General features: G+C 37.0%; 1 pseudogene; it reads left to right on the top strand.

Annotated features, from left to right (window-relative positions):
- The first annotated feature begins 1,039 nt into the window (after positions 1-1,039).
- On the top strand, positions 1,040-2,963 carry LOC116526536 (annotated as a pseudogene).
- The last annotated feature ends 2,731 nt before the right edge of the window (positions 2,964-5,694 follow it).

Consider the following 5,694-nt stretch of genomic DNA (forward strand, 5'->3'; position numbering starts at 1 on the left):
ATAAGGCAACTACAGTTAACAATAATTTACTGCATATTTCAAAATAAGAGAGAAGGTTTAGACTTGTCTTTTTTTGAGACAGTGTCTCACTGTGTCACCCAGGCTGGAGTGCAGTGGCATGATCTTGGCTCACTGCAACCTCTGCCTCCTTGGTTCAAGCGATTATCCTGCCTCAGCCTCCCAAGCAGCTGGGATTACAGGCACCCACCACCATGCCCGGCTAATTTTTGTATTTTTAGTAGAGACCAAGTTTCACCATGTTGGCCAGGTCGGTCTCAATCTCCTGACCTCAGGTGATTCCCCTGTGTTGGCCTCCCAAGGTGTTGAGATTATGGGCATGAGCCACCGCACTCAGCCTGGACTTTTCCCAATACAAAGGGATAATAAATGTTTGAGATGATGGATATTCCAGTTACCCAGTTTTGATCATTATACACTGTATGCTTCTATCAAAATATCACATGCACCCCATAAATACATACAACTATTATGCACCTATGAAAATTAAAAATAAACTGTAAAAAGTAAAATTAAACAAAGTTTATAAATTTAGTAAAGTAAATTAAGTTAAGTAAATTTATATATAGGTATAAAAAATTAATGCTTTCAAACCTGAGTAATCAAAAAAAACTCATAAAGATAACATGGGAAATTACCTTGATAAAACAAAAAATATCATTGTGTTTTAAGCCAGTTACCAAAAGGATAAAGAAGAATCTTCTGTAGTGTGATTGCTTTCCTTTTCGGAAGCCTAGTTACTAGTTAGGTATCCTGGAAGTCAAACCTAATGAAAAGTTACCTGAATTTAATCAGACACAGGAAGTATGTCCAAGATTGTGAATATATATCATGGAGAAATGTTAAACAAACTGGTACCTTGAATAGGGGGATACATGGGTCTTAGTAAAATAATGAGAAATTTTCTCGTTACATGGAAAAATTCAGATATATCAGGTAAAGCCAAGAGTTTAGAATCAAGTTATTCTAAAAGAAAGTACTGCTGCATACAGTCTTTGAGCTGAGCCAAGGTGGTCGCTTGTAGCTCAGCCTCCCCACAGCTGCGGATCCCTGCTTACGCCTCCTGTGGAAGCCCGGGCCCACTTCACAGTTTTCTCCCTTTGTCTCATAACCATGTCCACCAACGAGAATGCACATACACCAGCTGCCCATCTTAACAGATTCAAGAACAAGGGAAAAGACATTACAGAAGTGAGGCGTCGCAGAATAGAAGTCAATGTGAAGCTGAGGAAAGCTAAGAAGGATGATCAGATGCTGAAGAGGAGAAATGTAAGCTCATTTCCTGATGATGCTACTTCTCCGCTGCAGGAAACTCACAACAACCAGGGCACTGTAAATTGGTCTGTTGATGACATTGTCAAAGGCATAAACAGCAACAACGTGGAAAATCAGCTCCAAACTACTCAAGCTGCCAGGAAACTACTTTCTAGAGAAAAACAGCCCCCCATAGACAACATAATCCAGGCTGGTTTGATTCCAAAATTTGTGTCCTTCTTGGGCAGAACTAATTGTAGTCCCATTCCGTTTGAATCTGCTTGGGCACTCACTAACATTGTTTCTGGGACATCAGAACAAATCAAGGCTGTGGTAGATGGAGGTGCCATCCCAGCCTTCATTTCTCTGTTGGCATCTCCCCATGCTCACATCAGTGAACAAGCTGTATGGGCTCTAGGAAACGTTGCAGGTGATGGCTCAGTGTTCCGAGACTTGGTTATTAAGTACGGTGCAGTTGACCCACTCTTGGCTCTTCTTGCAGTTCCAGATATGTCATCTTTGGCATGTGGTTACTTAGATAATCTTACCTGGACACTTTCAAATCTTTGCTGCAACGAGAATCCTGCACCCCCGTTAGCTGCTGTTGAGCAGATTCTTCCTACCTTAGTTTGGCTCCTGCATCATGATGATCCAGAAGTATTAGCAGATACCTGCTGGGCTATTTCCTACATTACTGATGGTCCAAATGAACGAATTGACGTGGTCATGAAAACAGGAGTTGTGCCCTAACTTGTGAAGCTTCTAGGAGCTTCTGAATTGCCAATTGTGACTCCTGCTCTATGAGCCATAGGGAATATTGTCACTGGTACAGATGAACAGACTCAGGTTGTGATGGATGCAGGAGCGCTTGCCGTCTTTCCCAGCCTGCTCACCAACCCCAAAACTAACATTCAGAAGGAAGCTACATGGGCAATGTCAAACATCACAGCTGGCCGTCAGGACCAGATACAGCAAGTTGTGAATCATGGATTAGTCCCATTCCTTGTCAGTGTTCTTTCTAAGGCAGATTTTAAGACACAAAAGGAAGCTGTATGGGCTGTGACCAACTATACCGGTGGTGGAACAGTTGAACAGATTGTGTACCTTGTTCACTGTGGCGTAATAGAACCGTTGATGAACCTCTTAACTGCAAAGGATGCCAAGGTTATTCTGGTTATCCTGGATACCATTTCAAATATCTTTCCGGCTGCTGAGAAACTAGGTGAAACTGAGAAACTTTGTATAATGATTGAAGAATGTGGAGGCTTAGACAAAATTGAAGCTCTGCAAAACCATGAAAATGAGTCTGTGTATAAGGCTTCAGTAAACTTAATTGAGAAGTATTTCTCTGTAGAGGAAGAGGAAGATCAAAGTGTTGTGCCAGAAAGTACCTCAGAAGGCTATACCTTCCAAGTTCAGGATGGGACTCTTGGGACCTTTAACTTTTAGATCATGTAGCTGAGGTATAAATCTGTTGTGTACTATGTTTGGTATTTTGTCTTCCTGTTTCTCTACGAAGAACTCTTTCTAAATGTGGTTTGTTATTGTAGCAATTTCTACACTGAAACTATACTTGAACAGTTCCAACTGCACATACTGTCTGAAGCTTGTCCTCTGGCTACGTTTCTTATTTCTATGTGGAATTTCATATCTTGCAGCCTCCTGTAAATAAACATTAAAACCCACCCTTTGAAAAAAAAAAAAAAAAAAAAGCACTGCTTTTCTAGGCCTTCAGGGCAGAGCATTGCAGTGTCAGGTCATAACAGCAAAGTTAAAACTAGAGCAAAAGTTACAGGAGATGATGAAAAAGTTAAAGAGAGAATTATCACCCCTGCCAAGCAAAAAGATAGACATTTTCAAAGGGAGAATGATAGTGGAGGGCAGTGATATATGATTTCCAAATCATATGCAGTGGATACAGCAAAAGTTGAAATTTTGAGATTTTTGAATTTTTGAGATGAATCAGGGAAGCTCCAGGAGAAAAACCCTACCCCTAGAAATGAAATCACCATTCTCAATGAAGAAAACAACATTTCTGACCTGAAACGAGACAAATTAAATGGATCTCAGGAAGAAACATGTCAAAAAATAAAAACTATCTGCAGTTTAGAAGATAGTTATTAAAGAAATAGATTTTAGAATTAAAAATCAAAGCCTCTTGCAGTTTTAGCAAGAACAGATCAAAACTTCAACATAACTTTCCTCTCTCTCCTTTGCACTTCCTGGTTCCTTTCTATCTCATTTTTATGTATTTCCTAAATTCACTCTTTGAAATAATCTTTAAATAACCTCTGAATTAGGCAAAATTATATTTTTTCTCAATAACACACATTTTTATGCCTTATAATTTTTATCAAAAACACATCTTTTTATATGCTATATACAGAATTATCTATATTGATAGAACTTTAACTTTCAATAACTTTAATTTCTAGTAAGCAATTTCTGTCACATATCTGTATTTTATAGAAAAGAATCATTTTGTAATTTTTGAAGCATATTTCCCCATAACTTAGTTTTTTGTATTAATAGACCCAAATATATTTATTTAGTGTTTCTATAAAATTTAAGAAGTCCACAACAAACATATTCAGCAATTTTTAATTTTTTGTCTTATTTAGAAATGACTCAAACATTTAATGAGTATCACTTAACATAACACCTATTTAAAAATTTTAAATCACATAAGTTTATTTATAAATGTTTATCTCATTTATGGTTGTCAAATTTATTAATATTATACCTAATTTATGAAAATTGAGATATTAGACAAAGCTAGCCATCATTTTAAGCTATTTTCCTGTTAACCACTTTTATAGCCTGTGAATATCATGTGTTTACCTAAGTTAGAAACTGTAAGTTAAATATATGGATATTTTGCTCATAACACAAAAATTACAAATGTTTTTATAGAACCAGCAGCATTAAATTAGCCCTGCTTATCAAGGACTTACATAAAGATCATTCTGTTTTTAAGTTGGGTTTATAGTTTTATGACCTTATAACATCTAGCAGAGAAAGATACAAACTATTTCAGCAGTAAACCCAAAAATGTATAGGCAAGATGTATGTTGACGATTTTGAAGACATTTCTATTTTTATTTTACAAGTGATTTTAAAACCAGCTTATTTGTTAAAGATTTACATAAGTCACATGAACTAAAAGGAATTTGAGTTAATTACTATATATTTTATGTGAGTGTTCCTTTAAGTGAACCTGAAGAGAATTTCTTAAGGGATTTTTGGCCAGACTTTACATGTAAACACAACATATAAAGTAAAACATGTACATATGTGGAAACACACCTAGACAAACACGTACATGTACACAAAGATACTTTAGCTTTTATTTTAGAATTTTAATCATGAGATAGTAATACAAACTCACAAATTTATAAAGCAGAGTTAGATGCAAATTATATTTCTGACAAAATAAGACCTGTTTACAGGATTAAACTTTACTTTCTCTGCTAGGTACTTTCTCTGATTAAGACTGTGGACCAAAATTTTGGGTTAAGTAACTTTCATAGCAGTTTGATTTTTAAAAAAAACAAACAAACTACATTGAGATACCATCTCACGCCGGTTAGAATGGTGATCATTAAAAAATCTGGAGGCAACAGATGCTGGAGAGGATGTGCAGAAATAGGAACACTTTTACACTGTTGGTGGAAGTGTAAATTAGTTCAACCATTGTGGAAGGCAGTGTGACAATTCCTCAAGGACCTAGAAATAGAAATTCCATTTGACCCAGCAATCCTATTACTGGGTATATATCCAAAGGATTATAAATCGTTCTACTATAAGGACACATGCACACGAATGTTCACTGCAGCACAGTTTACAGTAGCAAAGACCTGGAACCAACCCAAATGCCCGTCAATGATAGACTGGACAGGGAAAAGGTGGCACATATACACCATGGAATATTATGCAGCCATCAAAAACGTTGAGTTTGTGTCCTTTGTAGGGACATGGATGAACCTGAAAACTATCATTCTCAGCAAACTGACACAAGAGCAGAAAATCAAACACCGCATGTTCTCACTCATAGGCAGGTATTGAACAATGAGAACACATGGACACAGGGAGGGGAGCATCACACACTGGGGTCTGTAGAGGGGAAATAGCGGAGGGACAGCGGGAGATGGGAAGATGGGGAGAGATAGCATGGGGAGAAATGCCAGATATAGGTGATGGGGAGGAAGGTAGCAAATCACAATGCCATGTGTGTACCTATGCAACAATCTTGCATGTTCTTCACATGTACCCCAAAACCTAACATGCAATAAAAAAAATAAAAATAAAAAACACAACTTTTTCTTTTTTCAATTTTAAATAAGTTTAGGATTAAATATTCAAAAGCTTACATTTAGCTTAGACTGGCTAAATTGCATGAGAAAAGCAAAATCTCCAAGTAGC

This window comes from Sapajus apella, unplaced genomic scaffold, assembly GCF_009761245.1.
Source record: "Sapajus apella isolate SASKATOON/1434 unplaced genomic scaffold, GSC_monkey_1.0 scaffold51, whole genome shotgun sequence".
In the NCBI taxonomy this organism is placed as follows: domain Eukaryota; kingdom Metazoa; phylum Chordata; class Mammalia; order Primates; family Cebidae; genus Sapajus; species Sapajus apella.